Raw genomic sequence first — 18,488 nt, 5'->3', positions numbered from 1 at the left:
CTAGCATTTTTTAGAAAGTATTTTATGCCCAGTTTTCTATTAATAAACATAGTTTTTCTTGTCAGGAAGAAATTATTTTGCTGTTTGAATTTTGTATGTGGTTTAAAAAGCAAATTTAAACACAGTTTCATTGTCTTTTTGGATACTGAAGTGTAAATGATGACGCTAAACTGCAGATGTATTGAACAGACCTATGGAATGCATTCATTCTGTCTAGTTGTAATTAAGTCTCTTTACTAGCATCCTTTGATACTGTCCCCAACTTCAGATAACCAACATTTGGCTGTCTACTTTTGTGAATTTGGTGCTTTTTAGTTTCTACATACAAAGGTAAAGTTTTAGCTATCACATAAATCTTTGTGAAGAAGGTGCTGTTACTCTATTATTTTTTTATTAATTAGTAAAAGAAAGTTGAAAATACGAGTGTTTAATACATTTTTTTAAATTTAACATTTATAATTTAATTTATTAGTTCATCTTTGTGTACAAGTGTGTCACAGGTATGTGAGATGTATGTACAAATGTGTGTGGAAGCACATATGTTGAGGGGCTGGGGAGACCTTCAGCTGTTGTCTATCCTGCTCTATCTTATTCCTTTGAGGCAGAGTCTCTGGCTGCACCTAGGGTTAGACTGGCTGGCATCTAGCTGCCTCTCCTGTATTTGGAGGATTCTGTCTCAAATTCCCTCAGTGCTGGCGTTACAGATGAGCACAGGACTATGCTTCGATTTTACATGGATGCTGAGATCCAGACCCATCGTCCTCTGTTTGCACAACCCTCTCTCTTAAATGCTTAGGCATCTCTCCAGACCTACATAGATTAATTTGTATGACTTTTGGTATCGTTAAAAGTCCTGAACACTTACAAAAGAAATCATGGAAAACTTTTGATGTTTTTGTCATCCAATAGCTTTTCATTTTTTTATTTTTATTTTTATTTTTCTTATAGTGTTCTGTTTGTATGTATGTCTGCACACCAGAAGAGGGCACCAGATCTCATTATAGATGGTCGTGAGCCACCATGTAGTTGGTGGAAATTGAACTCGGCACCTCTAGAAGAGCAGTCAGTGCTCTTAAACTCTGAGCCATCTCGCCAGTCCCCCAATAGCTTTTTATAAGAACAGAAAAAGTTCAACCAAATTGTGTCAAACTGCACTCTTTTGATCACTTCAAGCAGAACCCCTGTGTTTGTGAAGAGGCTGTGATTATTGACAACCTAATATCCTCACATTACATTTTCATGATTCTTATAACATGCCTAGGTTCTGATTGTACCAACAGTAGGGCAGATGACCCCTGTAGAGAATTTCAAAATTCCTATGACCCAGGTTACTCAGCGTAACATTTTTTAATTACAGGGAAATAAAATGACCAGTTCCTTGAAACTTCTCACTTGTAAAAATCCATTAAGACAATCCTGTGTATGTTTGCATATAAATAATTAAAATAATTTATTCAGGGGCTCTAGATTTGTTATAGGTCAGGTGGTAGAATGTTTCCATTCCGGAAATGGTATAAACGCATTGTGGTAGGATACACTGTAAGCACAAAACTAAGAAGGTAAAGGCAGGAAGACTAGGAATTCAAGGTCATCCTCAGCTACATAGTAAATTTGAGGCCAGCCTGGAGTATACAAGACCCTGTCTTGAAGATCCAAATAACAAATGACTAAATAAAATTATTGTTTCTAAATTATATTGTGAGAATCATTCAGACTTTAAAATTTCTGATTTGATTCTGAAGTCTTCTGTCTACTCAAAGAGTTTTCTATTTTTTCCTTTACCATTTCCTCAATATTTTTTTACATTGTTGGATATCTGAGTATCAGTTGTACCCATAGTTCTATTTTTATTTTAATTGGAATTATATCATTTTAAGTTCTTGATTCTTACAGGCCGCAAGAATATATCATAGAGATTCAGCTGTTTATTAACGCTGAACTTTGATCAGCCAAGGGTCTGTCAAAAGGCCAAGTCATTTATTATGAATATTTGGTGTTACCCAGCCTTTAATATTCCAGCTGTCTTCTGCTAAGAAATCCTTGCATGCCCCGACCAATTGGTAAACAGTTTAACTCCCCAGACCTGCTGAACCTACTAAGTTACTAACTGCCCTGCTAAGTTTAGGAGACAAGCTGGTGGGAGATGCCTAGCTTTGTTTCCTGAGCTAATGAAGCTCAGACCATCCCCTTGCCCTTGAGGAGGCCTAGTGGTTCTCCAGAGCATTTTGACTGAGAACAAAAGCGATTTTTACATATCAAGGTGAAAGGTAAAACAACATTCCTGAGGAGGCAGGGAGCCACATGCCCAAGGAAAGAAAGGGCAGGCATTTTCTGTAGACAGTGACAGAACAGCCTGGTGTAAGAGAAGAGAAGAGGACAACAGAGATTCCGTAGAGGGTAAGCAGATCTCGGGTAGAGTTTCCTGAGTGCTAGGAGTAGAGAGCAGCAGAGATGGAGAAAGAGGATACAGAGGACGAAGATGAGGCTGGAAGCATAGGAGTTTAGTCGTTAACAGGACTATGAACAAGGGAACTGGACGGAACTGTAGCTATGTAGACAGGATTTCATCCCAGAGAAATAAAGTAGATGGATATAGAGCTTGGTGTGTCTAGAGTTGTTCCTGCCTTGAATGCCTGGTGGAGCTATAGCTGAATTGACAGCATTTTGTCTCAGAGAAATAAAGTTAACAGACATAAGAACATAATGTACGTAGATTTTTTCCCTCACATATCCCACGCTAGACATAGCTAGCCCCTGGACCCCTGGGTACTCCATACTTGATTTAATTTGTTGGGGTTTTAACAGTTTCAAGTAAAATTAAATTTTGTCTTTTTGAACCTTTTCACTGTATCATTACCTTATTTCCAAAATAAATCTTTTATAGTCTACTTATTTTAAATTTCATTAAATAATATTCTCATGCTCGTTTCATTAATTGTTTCAGTTATATTATATGTTTTTTTTTAATTCTTGATTTCCTAGCTACAAACTTTTAAGATACTGTTTTTACTTTATTTGTGGTTTTCTTTTTTCTTTTTCTTTGTTTTCTTTTTTTGAGACAGGGTTTCACTGTATAGTTCTGGCTATCCTGGAACTTGCAATGCAGACCAGGCTGGCCTTAAACTTACAGAAATCCACCTGTCTCTGCCTGCTGAGTGCTGGCATTAATGGCATGCACCACTACTCCTGGCCTTCATAGGTTAATATAAGCACATCATGTAAGTTTCCTTCTTTATCTTAATTTAGGTGAATTTTTTCAAAGTATTGATTTATTTAATTACAACTTTTTTGTTTTTGTTTTTGTTTTTCGAGATAGGGTTTCTCTGTGTAGCTTTTGGAACCTATCCTGGAACACTCTTTGTAGACCAGGCTGGCCTCAAACTCACTGAGATCCATCTGCCTCTGCCTCTGGAGTGCTGGGATTAAAGGCGTATGCCACAACTGCCCAGCTTAATTAGAATTTTTAGTTACTTCTTTGGATGGTGGATAGGGAATTTGAAAGTGTTTGTCATTAATTTTCAGTTTACTACATAGTTGCACAATGTTTATAAAGCATATTGAATATAAGATAGTTATTGAAATTTACTTTATTAAAGACAGAATTGATTTCCCCAAATGTGTTACATTATGTATTTATGCTTAAGTTGGATAGAAGTATCTCAGACATAGACACACTCCTAATGTGTATTGGATAAGGCACGTAACTGTTTCCTTAAAGTCTTCCATACATTACAACTTCATAATCTACAAACATTATATCTTATAAAACAATTTGATTAATTTGTCATACTTTTATATTTTATTGAGATGTCTACTTTTTGTTTTGGTATATCATTTAATATTGATTTGACTTATTATTAGACCCTAATTTCTAGATACACAACAGTAATATTTTCATGCTCTGTTGACTTGTGCTTTTTGTACCACGTAATGTACTTTTTGGATTGCTATGTATGTAATACTATGAACCTCAATTTGATCCTTCTGTCCTTCATATTATTCATTTATATCTTTCTCCAAATTTCATATATATATATATATATATATATATATATATATATAGAGAGAGAGAGAGAGAGAGAGAGAGAGAGAGAGAGATACAGAGACAGAGAGAGACAGAGAAAGAGACAGAGAAAGAGAGACAAGGCTTTATTTCCTGGAAAGCAAAGTCATTCCTAGAATAACAATTTATTTAAGAACAAAACATGTAATGCTCTACTGCTGGCTAGCTGGCATTGATGGACGAGGAGTCAATTAGTGACCTAATAGGAAAAGTGATGATAAGAGATGTCATAAGTAGACAAAGCTGTTTTCCAAGTCACAATAAGATGTTTGATTTCTCAGTTCTTTTTTCCTGAGACAAAAACTTAGTAGGTCTACCCCAGGAAATGGAAAACTGCTGATTGGATCTTTCAATATTCTTGTTGTGATCTTGGCAGGAGCCAATAAACTCTGTCTTTGAATTAACCTATCCACCAAAACAGTCAAACCAACTAATCTAGAGGGAGGAACTGGAGCTTTCTCATGCCCCAAACATAAGAGCCTAGACTCTCCAGGAAGGAAAATGGACTCTGGTTTTCAGATCACATCCTGTTGGAGTTCTCTTTCTTTCTTTGTAACAAACCTTGGCTGTATGGTATGACTGTGAATCTCCTCTGCTTTTGAATTCTTCAGTGTTGGAGAAATTAACTGTATCAACATTTGTCCAGTGACAGTATTAGATGAACCATTTTTTTAAATATGTGTATCCACGTGATAGCTACTTGAATAATTTACAGTGAGTACTCTCTAGTAATCACCAATACAAGATACAGAATCATTCATACTCAGGCCTTCTTCCATCCATCCACCCATTCATTCACCCATTTATCCATCTACCCATCCATCCTCCTACCCACCCATCCACCCACCTATCCACTCACCTACCCATTCACTCATCCACCCTTCTATCCACATCCTCAGACTGCTATGAATTATATTTTACAGGAGTTTCGATTAAGGGCTTGGTGAATACATACAGCCTTGTGGATATACTTCTATAGCTACTTGAACCACAAGACTCCAGAGCCGACAGTAAGTGAAATCATTGTATGTACCTTACTGTCCTTCTTCTTATGAAATACATCTGCTTCACGACTGTTTCTCAAGGCCACATCCAATTGCAGGTATGAAGCAGCTGCTTCCTGGTTTTGGCTTGCGTTAAAACAGTGCAGCTATACATACACAAAACTTTTATCTTTTAGTTCATTCTTCCTAGCTAAAACCTTCAATATGGCCATGAGTGGAAGCTAATGGAAAGGTACTATGTGTATAATTTGAATATACTCTAATTATGACATTTGTATGGCTACATAAATATCAAAGGGGGCTTGTCTGAGAAGAAAATGGATATCCTGCAATAAAACAATAACTGTTTATCATTAATATTTTAACATGCACATTTAATATGTTTAAATTAAATTAACATATTAACTGCCTAGATATAGCTTTTCTAAATTTAATTTTTGTAAGTGCCATGCATATGTGTGTATATGAAATTGTCAGAGAATGTTTAAAATATTTGAAAAAATAATATGGTTTTCTCTTTCTACATTCTATTTCCCTTTCTTCTGGCTCCCACTGTTGTTCTTGAGTAGTTCGTTGTCATTTGCTTCTCTCTCCATTTAACGAAGGGTCTTTGTCTCTCTGGAACTATGTATCTGAGACCTTCATAGTCACTGACCATGACTTAGTGTTTAAATAACTAACTGTGAGTCTGTGAGTTTGTTTATCCTTCATTCTGCTTCTTTTTTTTTTTTTTTTAGACTTTCAGGATCTAAGAAATGGTGACCACCAAAAGCCTTATTGTGCTCATAAAACAGAACACTGGCACCTGGGTGATTCAAAAGGGAAGATTTATTGCTCACAGTGTGAGATTCTGGACAGACCACTGTCTAAGAACCCACATACAATGAGAGCATTCTTACTATAGCTGATACCAGAAGGCTAAATGGGAAGAAAATTCATGGAGGATCAAGAGAAAGGGAAACTGACTTTTCTATAAAATAATTCAACAGCTCCCACAACAAAAGTTAGGATTATAGAAGGCTTTGTTCTCAAGGTTAATCATCTCTCCAATCTCCCTCATTTTAACAATCCTTCACTGGTGATTAATATCCAACACCTGCTTGCCAAGCGCATGTTCTACTGTGGATATCTATATGCTGTGAATATGTTGCTCTGATTGGTTATTTAATAAAGTGCTGATTGGCCAGTAGCCAGGCAGGAAGTATAGGTGGGACAAAGAGAGAGGAGAATTCTGAGAAGTGGAAGGCTGAATCAGGAGATGCTGCCAGCCACTGCCACCATGAGAAGTAAGATGTAAAGTACCGGTAAGCCACAAGCCATGTGGCAATTTATAAATTAATAGAAATGGGTTAATTTAAGATATAAGAACTAGATAACAAGAAGCCTGCCACGGCTTATACAGTTTATAAGTAATATAAGTCTCTGTGTGTTTAATTGGGTCTGAGTGGCTGCAGGCCCCGATGGGACTGGAAAAATCTCTAGCTACAATGTTCATTGTGGTAGCTTTCACTAATTTACCCTATTCATTCATGGGCATTTATTTACAGAATTCTTCATACAGACTTTGAGTTTTTTTTCCACCTCTCAATGTCTCCCACAATCTCCTTTGTGGGTTTTCCACATCATTGTGCCATTTCTTTGTGAGTTAACACTATCATTATTTTGAAAAATTTTGCTTGTATGTAGTCTTTGCAACATTCCCATTTGGCTCAATTTTAGGGTCACTTCCTTCTTAAAACAGACTAGTAGTTCTTCATTTTTACTTTTCCTTATATATTTAGGCACAGAAACATAATTAATTTGCTTTGTTTTAAAGTAAATTTGTGTTTGCATTAGTAACAGTTAGATAATGTTGAATTAGTTATCTAACTAATTGCTCCAGCTAACTCAACTAATAGATTTTTTTCCCATATGCATTTGTAATTTCATTTGTGAGTTCATTATTTTTACAATGATAACAAAGATGATACTTTTAATTTTTTTTCTTTAATTTCTGTTTAAAAAGTTAATTACCAAATCCACCCTCATCCTCTATTCTCTCCTTTTCACTTCCTCCCCTATGCCCTACCTCAGCATTCCCTTCCAAATTTGCATGCTCTTTATTTTATTTTTTAAAACCCACTGAGTCCACTTAGTGCTGCCAGTGAGTACATGGGTATCGAACTCTCTGCTGGTGCACAGAGGGCCTCATTGACTTATCTGTATATCACACCCTTTCCTCCTAAGGCTGAGGGATCAAGTTGGATCACTGAAGTTGTTTTATTAGTTGTTCTTTCTTGAGGAATTGTCCTTTATGGTTTAGGTTCTCCACGGTTTTACAAGCTTAGTTCTTCTTCAATTAAATTCCTTTCTACAGTACTATAAATACAGGCTTCAATTTTTTCCTAAGTTATTCTTTATAACCTAAACATCCATGAAGGCAGCCTTGGGATATTCTCTTATAATCTACTTTTCTGTGGTGGAACTACTGGTTTTTATACTTATCCCCAGGTATTAACTCACTTTCAGATTACCAATGTGTTTTATAATCTACAGTCCATTGAGCTACAATTTACAAACCCCAAATCTTTACATAAAACAGCTTCAGTACTTAGGTCCTGTGATCCTGGGTGGTATCTCAAAACTTTATTAATTAATAACATTTATTCACCCAAAATCCATTATCTTCTTTGACCACTTGCACTGACTGGTGTGCGTGTGCATGTGCGTGTGCGTGTGCGTGTGCGTGTGCGTGTGCGTGTGTGTGTGTATTTGACACAGCTAGAGTCATCAGAGAGGAAGGAGCCTCAGTTGAGACAGTTTTTCCATAAGATCCAACTGTAAGGCATTTTCTTAATTAGTGATCAATGTGGAAGGGCCCCGCCCATTGTAGGTGGCACCATCCCTGGGCTGGTAGTCCTGGGTTCTATAGGAAAACAGACTGAGCAAACCAGGGAAAGCATGCAGCACACTTCTATATCCTCTGCATCGGCTCCTACTTCCAGGATCCTGCCCTCTCTGAGTTCCTGTCCTCACTTCCTTCAACAATGTAGAAGTTTAAGCCTAATACATCCTTTCCTGCCCAACTTGCCCTTTAGTCATGGTATTTCATTACAGCAATAAAAACCCTAAGACACCACCACTAATCTTTTCAGACCCATGTATCTAAATACATATCAAATCATTTTACCCAGAAGTTTCTGTTTTATATAGAAATGCTTTTCACATCAGCTATCATAAGAATAAAGAACTGTAATACTTCTGGAATGCCTGATTTTAATGATATTTCTAATCTCTGTGGCTTATATTTTCATTTCTTAGCAACTAGTCATTAATATATAATTAATTGCTTATGGTATAAAATAAATTCTTTCTAGTCCTTATAAATAGCAAAACAAAGACTAATTCCTTACTGTCAATCTAAATTATTAATGTGTGGATTCATTCACTATAAATGTTTGCTGCCCTCAACTTCACCCATTCTTACCATAACCACAATTATGAGCTTTTGTTACTCTGGAAGGATGCTTTACAATGTTGGTTCCATTAGACAAACTGTATTTCAAATGGAGCAATAAAACTTTAATTTGATATCCTAACTATAAATATGAAATTTATTTGAATGAACTCATTAAATATAGTTAGTAGCTAATAGTCTTAATTTTGGTAATGTATAAACTCAATTATTTTCTTAAAATAGCAGGCTATAATATATGTTATTTCAAATGATATTGTTTACTTTATGGAAAATATGACTTAAATAGCCAACTTATGTGTTTATAAAATGTTTTAAAAATTTTATTTATTTTTATCTTTTCATATATGAGTAAAATGCATTTTGATTATACCCAGCCCTTTCAATACCCTTCAGACCCTCCTGTCTCATAGTCTCAACATTCCCCTTCTGACTTATGTCTCTTTTATAATCATATATATACACATGTATGTATATACTTACACATATATTTACATATATATACACATATATAAATGTATATACACATATACACACAACCTACTATGTCTCTTTAGTGATGCCTGTATGCACATGAGTGTAGAGCTGAGCTGCGAGGCACTGGAAACCCCCAAGAGGCTCCTGCCTAAAGAAAACCAACTTTTCTGCTCTCAACTGAGTCCCACTGCCTATAGCTCCACAACTGGAGTGGTGCCTTATGAGCTCCTTCCCCATCTGGTCAGGGATGTTGTTTTGTGTGATCTTGTACAGGTAGATACAGCTGTTGAGAGTCCAGTAGTACAGTACCCCTGTAATGTCCAGAAGACACAATCTCACAGCAGTCTTCCTGCTCCTGAGCTTCTTATATTTCCCACAAAAACATGTTTTGTTTTCTACCTCTGTCCCGACTTATACCCATAAAAGTGTTTTGCAGATTATTTAAACTAATTTTTACCTACTCCATTGAAATTACAATTATTTATTTATGCTAATACAAAATAAAGGAATCAATTTCTTTTATACCCACATTTAAGTAATATCTTATAATTCACAAAGTATTTCCATGTCTCTCATTTAACTTTGGAGGTAGAATGTTAGAAATATCTACATTTTGGAGAAATGATACTCGAAAAGAGAAATGGCTTACTTTAGAAAATATACAGACTCATGAAGTTCCAAAGACTACTGGAGACATGTCTACCCAGGAAACTTGTTGACCTTCCCCATAACATGCATAAGAGAAATAATAAGACCTAAGTAAGGAGATGAGAGTTCCTTGGCATGCTGTATGATCTTGCATAATAGCTCTAGGCATTTGGATCTTTACTTTCACCATCTGAAAATTAAAAATAATGTGTCCTTTTAAAATGTTTGTCAAGGAGATTAGATAAAATAGTATGTATGACACAGTGAGGAATAAACATTGAATTAATTTTATTCCTTCATTTCTCAGGAGTCATAACTTTGAGTGTTCCAGGGACCTGCAATTTGTAGAATTCCACATTTTACCTTTCAATTAAGTAATTCATTATACTTTTGCCACCTTCTGATTTTTCAATCTGCAAAATTGTGTGAGTCATCACCTTCAAAGTGAAGAACTACAAAGTTTAGGTTTTGGTGTTGAAAGGAAGCTACATTCAGGTATTCATAGCTGAGCTTGATTTATTTGTTTTTATTTCCATTTCCTTACATCTCTGAGACCATATAATTATGAAGTATGTTTCTAAAGTTATAATTATACATTACCATTCATTTGAAATGGGCTATTTTATAATTACTAAAGCATTTGAACCCATAAAATATTCAAGTTCCTCATGAAATTATAAGAGAAAATGCCCTTTAGATGATTCCCCCTGAGAGCTAGCGTGAGAGCTTCCTAGAGGATTTGCCCCTCTGCTCTGATCACAAGTATCTGCTGAAATCCCCCTGCTCTGAGAGACTAGTGTATCTGACAGTCTAATTGGAGGGATCATGATAATAAATGATCCCTATACCTTCATTAGTTTCTTCCTGCTCTTGTAATTTTGATGTTTGGTTATTTTTTGCCTTTGTGCTCAAACACTGACTGAATATTCAAACCAGAGACAGGCTGAAGAGTTGGACAGTCTTCCAGATAATTTATTTTCTGTTCTTTTTTTTCACTTCTGAAAGCTGAATGTAGCTCATGTTGTATTAAAAAAGAGTCCTCTCTTGTCTTTCTGAGATACAATTTCTGATCTTTGTCTTGAATCATCAATAGTTTCCCACAGCCTATATTTATAACTGTATGCACATTACTGCACTGACCTGGTGAAGAAATGCGTCCAATCTTTTCTTTAATGCTTGTTATGTTTCCTTTACTAGAAAAACACAAATTACAGAAATTAAGAAGATATTGTTTTCTGCTTAAAATGTTAATGCCTATTGAATTCTGTCTTTGTTTTGTCATGTTTTGATGCCTTAAGTGTTTGGCATAAGTATATATTCAGATACACTTGTGACTTTAATGGTAAAAATGAGCCATGTACCACATCAACATTTCTGTTAGCCAGGGTATTTACAATATAAGGACACGATTTGCAAAATGATGGCATGAACTGTATTTTTGGCAAGGTTATCTTCCCAAGGGTCCTTCATTCTTTTACAGTTGCATTAATCTTAGAAGGTCAGAAAGTTGCAAAAAGATAAAAGTAATTCAGGTTATTGATAAAAAGAAAGAGGTTAACATACTTAAAAAAGAGACACAGGAACAGTTTAGCCCTGTGACCTCACACAGGAAACTATCAGCTGGATGCTGAAATCTGCAACTGACTAAAGTAATGAAAAACTGGTATGTCACTGAGATTAAACATCTTAACACTTATTGTCTCTAACATAATGGAGGCAAACACTCTCTTAACACCGGTGTTCCATCACTCTTCTAAATTAACAAAAACATACCAAGATGACAATATCTTTATAAGATTATCATCTTATAAAAGTAAAATTTGCGAAAGTCTTTGTTTGATATTTGGCAGAGGCCGTTCATGGAACACAGACACAAGTCTCTGAAGCACTGCAGTCACACTTATTCCTGTCCCTTATTGGCTTAAAGTCCAAATCAAGCTTACTTTCAAAGCCTAAATAGCAGAAAGAAATTCCAAAGTTTATTTCTTATGTATACAGTTTTGTAATATATATATTTAGGTATTTCTGTTTTGAAAGCTCACATTTTCACATTTGTGGATTGTGTTACCTTGGGGTTGTAGGTGAGTTGTGTTTTTTGCTAAACTGACTTAAGTTCCACATAAATTTGGTTTCTGCAGTACAGATTGCAGAACAGATAGCATCTAGGACATGATGCTGGCAGAGGACAAAATGTAGGCGTTTAAGCCAGTGGCATTTAAATTGTTTCCCTTCATCCAGGGTGGCCCACACCTTTAATCCCAGAACTCAGGAGGCAGAGGTAGGCAGAGTTCTGTGAGTTCAAGGCCAACCTGATATAAAGAGTGAATCACAGGACAGCAAGGGCTGGACAGAGAAACCCTGTTTTGAAAAACAAAAACAACAAACAAAACAAAAATAAATGAAATATTTTCCTTCATGAGATCATGCTAAAACCATGTTGGCCTATATCTCTTGAAACAAAACTTATTTGATTATGGTAAAAGACAGCAAAAGCAGTCTTCCAATCTTTTCCCTGAAATTCTATCTCTTCCTTTTCCTAAATTAACCATCTTATTAGTGACATCTTTGATCATCTTTAGCTGTGTGCATTCTTCCCCCAGTGTGATTGATTATTCAACAACCAGGCATTTCTGGAGGCTGTGTCTTTAATCCATCTCCTTTTCTCTATTAACTCTCTGTTTAATTGCCACACTCAAGTTCTACCTTCAGCATCACTTACAATATGAATAATTCCCTTTCTTTTATAAGTGGATTCTTCTTTAAGTTATACTGAAATTATTTTTTAAATTCAGTAAAAAAAAGATAATGATGCACTGTGAGAAATGGTTTTCTGATGTGCATTTTGTTGTTTTCCTGACTTTGTGGACAGTCTTTAAGTTAAATCACAAATATGTCTACCTCTTCTCTAAAGTGGACTCTGCCACATGATGCAGCTATGCATTGAATGTGACAATTTTCCCCTCCTGTCTTGAGCTATTTCAGATGGTGCCTGCTCTCTGAAGCAGCCCTTTTCCTTTTTGTATTTGGTTATGGTTTCCTCTTACTAGGGGCTAATACAATACCCTATCTAGGGATGTTTTCAATGCTGTTCTTCTTTGGAAACAGACTGTTTTCTCAGTGGTCTTTGTATTTTCTTAGAAACAGACATAATCTAATTTTAGAATAAAACAGCATCATAAGTGCTTGTCAATGTAGGACACCTCCTGACACAGTGACTCTTAGAAGGATACTTCTAGTTTTCGCTCTCAGACATTGTTTGTCTGTATATGTTCACCACACATATTGTTTGACTATTGTTTGTATTAGTCATTAGTCATTATAAGCTGGATTCATTCATTGTTTGAGATGGGTAGTTCTTCAACAAAGAATTAAACTTCAATTTAGCTAAGCTCGACCTGCTGTCACACCTGGAAAATAATTGGTACACTATCAAACTTTCAGCTCAATTTACATAAATCAAAGCCCAAATAAAATATTCCTTTATATCATTACTATTGAGATACATCTGTCAATGATAATGAGGAAGTTTAATTAACCAATGTTTATATGTCATAACTTAGCCTGTTAATTACGTTTAAACATGTGACCATTCTCCCTAAAGTGCAAAGTTAGAAAAATTAAATATGATATCGCTAAAAATGATAAGTTAAAACTATTAAACATCAATTAATCTCATAATTATTAACTTTTTAATGACCAATTTTAAAATCATTTGCTGCAAGAATGTTATGGAATCTAATTTCTGTATGTTAACTCAATTCATATTGTTTGATAGGGAACACCAGCTGCCATGCTTTCTGTGTGTCCTTGCCTGCCTTCACTGAAAAAGCAGACAGCATTGGATAATTGTCTGCTGAGGATGGGCAGTGTCTGTTCATGTAGATGCTTGAGCTGGTCATGGAATTCTCCTTTTCCAAGTAAAGGTGCTGGCTTGACACAGAATGTGTTAAACCCTTGACAAAGGCTTCTTGGCTATGTTACCCACTATACTAGTCTCCATCAGGGTCCATCTGGTCTTCCTGTGACTTTGACCAGGCCACATATGACTTAATGCTCAGAAGTTCTGTTGTTGGCTGAATGTGAGTAATGAATGTTTCTCTGGATCTCTGGAGGTTGAGTCCCATTGCTCTGTAGATGCTTTCCTAAGTACTAACTTCAGCATCATGTTCATGCTTTCTGTCTTCTCAGGTGGTAGTTTTTCCTGACATTTCTTTCTAATCAATTGTTTTCCATATTCAAAGACAACTATTGTCTCAATGTTTAAGATTTATTTTATACTTGAACAAATGAAAAGATAAAAACATACAGAATGCATACAGAATGCAATTCAAAGATTTTGGCAATAGCTAAATATTCACAATCTTTTAAAATCAAGTTTTTAACATTGTATTAGTCAGAGTTTCCTAGCATAGCAAAGCTTATAGAATGACTGACTATATATACACATATATTCTAATTCTCTCTATATATATTCTGATAAATCCCCTAAATATTCTAATAAATAAATATGTATATATAAAATATTATACATAGGGGATTTATTAAAATATACAGGCTGTCATCCAACTAATCCAAAAATGGCTGGCTATGAATGGAAAGTCCAAGAATCCAGAAGTTCCTTAGTCCATGAAGTTGGATGTCTCAGCTGATCTTCAGTAGATGCTAGAATCCTGAAAAAGTGGGCTCTAATGCCCATGAATGAAAGGACAACATGAAAGCAAGCAGGCAAAGAGCTTCCTTCTCTTCCATGTCCTTTTATAGGCTTCCAGTAGCTAGTGTGGCCCAGATTAAAGGTGTGTCTTCTTGCCTTAAGATGCTGATCAAAGGTGTATGTCTTCCTAGCTCAAATGTCCCCTCTATTTCTGGATTGTAGTTCATTCCAGATATAGTCATGTTGGCAACCAAGAATAGCCATCACAGACTGATGTGTCCACAGTGTCTTAGTTTTTGCAAGATTTGATTCTTCATAAATTGAATTTGCACTTCATTATTTTCTTTGAATTTTCATTCAATGAAATTACCCTGTTTTTATACATATATGAGCAGACATAATCATTACCAATAATGTAGTCTAAATGTAGACTTTAGTATCACAACTAAATCTCTTTATAATTTACCAATTCTTGCTGTTTAGATTAAACAAGTAAAGCTTTGCTATCATGCTATTATTAATTTAAATACTCTTGTTATTTATAGTTAAATGTCATATGGGTACAGTGGTAAAAGCTTGTAGTTCTAGCAACATGGGAAACTGAGACATGGGAATTAAGATTTTAAGGCTATTCTGGGGACCACAGACAACAAAGTGAGAGCTTGTGACAAGGAAAATAAGCATAAAATGTTTTTTGAGGTCTTTCTATTGAATTCCATTGTAGTCTATTATAATACTAAACAAATTAGAGGCATATGAGCCCCAAGATATAGCTGTGATTTGAATACATGTAGGAACTCTCCACACATATAAGTCGTTGTATTTTATTATATTTATTGCATGAATTCTTTTCTGAATCTTAATTGTTCCTTTAAGCCAAACATAATAAGAAATGATTTTGGACACTTAAATTTGAGTAATTAAGCTGTTTAGCAGATTGGAGTTACAAACACAATAGTTTTTACCTACGTATCATGCTCTGCTGGCATCTTTAGCTTGTTTCATCTCCTTCATAAATAACCCAGACTGTGGAGCTGGAATCTTGTGTTCGTGAAGGAACTGGTCCAAGCAGCTGACTAGACTTTACAACGGTTCATTTTAAATTACTGCCATACTCATATCTCTTGCACTCTCTAGTGTCTACAGAGTGTGCCCGAGGCAAATGGTATTTGATGAAATAAACAAGCCCTAGGGCATTAGATAGCCCTCTGGGTGTCTGAATGATGGTGTTTCCTAAGAGCCTTAGATGAGGGAAGATGACACACTCTGAATGTTGGCATACCAGCTCATGAGATGGGACCAAAGACAGGAAAAAAATGGGGTAAAGGAGAAAGAAGGAGTCTTGCATTCTTCATTCTCTGTTTCCTCCAGAGTACCGCAGACTAGTTTTCCCCACTCTTGCCTCCACTGCCATGATGGATTGAATTCTTCTGAACTGTGTGACAAAAATAAGTAAATAAATAAAAATTCCATACTCCCTAAGTTATTTTTCTATCAGATATTTATTCACAGCAACAATAAAAGTATCCAAAAGAAGTAATCATGCAAACATCTTGGAAATTGTTGCCTGGAACAAAAAGCCAAGAGACAATAGGAAAAAAAAAAGTTTTGATTCCTTAGGATGATATCTTATGCGGTTATATGCTTTACAGAGATTTGAATTATCTTTTTTTTTTCCACCTACACCAGTGTCTTATGTGGCTTCTCTGCTTTCCAAACGGAGAAGAAGTATTATCAGTACATTACTTTCCAGATTAACTAGGTAACAAGATTTATGTATAAAAAATGAATTCATAGTATTAGAGAAATTTACAAGAGATGATTTAATGAAAAAAATTTTACTTATCTTAAAAAGCAACGTGTTGGTAAAGTACTTAAACCGTGTAATTTATAATACTTTGACAATATTAAAGTATGATGAATGAAGAAAACTTAATAATCTTTTTGCTATTTAGAGGCTTTCTAATTAGATAAAACAAGCAATTAAATTCACTTATAAGGGCATCCTTGTGAAGCTAGATAAGCTATTTTATTTCTGTTGGTCTCAATGCACCATCCAAATTTAATTTTGTCAATTTTACTTTCCAATTAAGTTCAGAAATGCTAAGAATGGTTTGCCACAATTAAATGTCACTTAGGCTCCATTTTTTTTTCATTCAGCATTGAATTATTGCAGTGACCTACCACTTAGTCTGTCCTACATTTAAGGACCTGAATGTGTAAAAGTCAGTTAACATACAGCCTATTCTGACAAGTATTCAGCGTAGGAGAAAAAGTCAATTAACTCGCTTTAATTGCACATTTGCTTTGTTATAAAATTTCATGTTTTGTGCCCCTGTCAATTGTTTGACTATATTAAAAGCAGGACTTAGGGGTTCGGGTTTAGATTTGGTTTTGTGACTACATTTTAAAAGAGTGTTTCTGTATCGTGAGAGGAAGATAACGTGTGCACAGACAGCAAAAATACAGTCCCACCTACAGCACCATAAAGATCATAATCTTGTAGAGCAGTTGACTCCCAATGTTAGACCACAATATTTTGATGCTGATGAACTTTTGTTATTTTCTGAAATTGTCTAAGACCCGGTTTTGTGATCTTCTTCACATATTTACAGACTAGTCTGAAAAAATGCAGCTCTTAAAGGCACTTGTATTTTGTTGGATTGCCTGGAGGAATGCCCTCCTCCTCCTTTTCCTTCTCCTACTCCCTCTTTTCTTCCTAGTCCTCCTTTTCTTTTCTTTTCTCTTCTTTTCTTTTCTTTTCCTCTCTTCCTTCCCTTCTCTTCCCTTCCCTTCCCTTCTCTTTTCTTTTCTTTTCTTTTCCTTTTTCTTTTCTTTTCTCTCCCTCTCTCTCTTTTCCCTCTCTTTCCTCCCCCTCTTACTCCCCTTTCCCTGTATAGCCTAGGCTAGCCTCCCATTCTGAGCAATCATCCTGCCTTGCTTTCTCAGGTCACCATATCTGGCTAGTTCTGTAATTCTAAGATTCATTTACTATTATGCATGTATGTGTATGCTTGCATGAGTTCTAATTGTGTGTGTGTGTGTGTGTGTGTGTGTGTGTGTGTGTGTGTGTGTGTGTGTGTTCACGCTCGCACCACATGTGCATAAGTACCTTTGGAGGCCGGAAGGAGGGATCATAGTCCCTGGAAGTGGAGTTATGGGTAGTAATGAGCTACCATGTGGTGCTGGGAGGCAAACTCATAGAGCAGTAAGTGGTATTAATCACTGAGCCATCTCTTCAGCCCATTCTACAAATATTTTAAAGTTTTGCCTTTGACAGCACTTAAAAGCTAAGTACACAGTGGATTAGATTCTTCATCAATGGTTCTCTTTTATGTTACCTAATCTAGAGTTATTAAGATTTTTGCATATTCTGTGTAGAAGGGCAAATGGGGCTAGGCAATGGAAAAGAAAAATTAGCAAGCACACAGAGAGAAAAAGAATACTTTTGTGATTGCACTATTGCAGTCCAGAGGGGTCAGTGCTATTTATAAAAGATACTTAGTTTTAGCTCAGTGCACATATACAATTCACATGACAGAAGATACTTTCAAAGTTGATTTACGTTCGCAGACTCATGCTCATGCCAAGTGAGCTAACGTAACTTGACCAGCTGAGCTAGTAAAAGTACTTAATAGACTCATCTACGATCTCCACAAGAGTGGCTTTTTGCATGCAACAACAGGGCCTGCAGCTGTCAGGTTTCTTTAACTGTCATCAGCGGGCATTGCTGCCATCAATTAGAGTCACCATTGAGGAGTTGAAACGTAGACACCGGCGTTGCTCTGCCCTTGCACCAGCAGCTGCCTGAAGGTCAGTGCTCCATGTCTGGAGGAGGGAAATTTGGCAGTGATGTGATCTGTGCATTGACTCAACAGCTGTAATCATCTGTCCATGTGTCTTAGCAGGGAGTGTCAGCCTGAGCTCTCAAGACTGAAATGACTTCTTTGTCAGAACCTACAGGAAGAATTTCGATGTACTCAGTTTCACCTTGATCAAAATACTTTCTTTTTGTAAGTTTCTTTGATCACAGTGTCTTACCACAGTGATAGAAAAGAAACTAAGACACTTATCAAATAATAAGCATTTTTAAAAGTGCTTGAATAATAAAAATGTTAATAATTATTAGTGTCAGTGATTATGTAATTCAACATTTTAATTGAGAACCTTTGGCATTTATTTTTTAATTTT

The 18,488-nt window shown here is 35.8% G+C and overlaps 1 long non-coding RNA gene across 23 annotated transcripts in view; it reads left to right on the top strand.

Moving 5' to 3' along the window:
* The window catches only part of LOC128106537 (uncharacterized), a 221,710-nt gene that overhangs the window by 62,666 nt on the left and 140,556 nt on the right, over window positions 1-18,488 (top strand). For 19 of the 23 annotated variants that reach the window (XR_008216789.1, XR_008216788.1, XR_008216794.1 and 16 more), the window contains one exon: window positions 4,987-5,073. The exons of the other annotated variants lie outside the window; for them this stretch is intronic. This is a non-coding gene — a long non-coding RNA (uncharacterized LOC128106537). The remainder of the gene's footprint in view (window positions 1-4,986; window positions 5,074-18,488) is intronic. 23 annotated transcript variants of the gene reach the window in all.

This window comes from Peromyscus californicus, unplaced genomic scaffold (genome assembly GCF_007827085.1).
Source record: "Peromyscus californicus insignis strain IS unplaced genomic scaffold, ASM782708v3 Scaffold_9__1_contigs__length_137607984, whole genome shotgun sequence".
NCBI classification, from domain to species: Eukaryota; Metazoa; Chordata; class Mammalia; order Rodentia; family Cricetidae; genus Peromyscus; species Peromyscus californicus.
The sequence above is the reverse complement of the archived record's forward strand: the minus strand, read 5'-3'. Positions and strand labels throughout refer to the sequence as shown.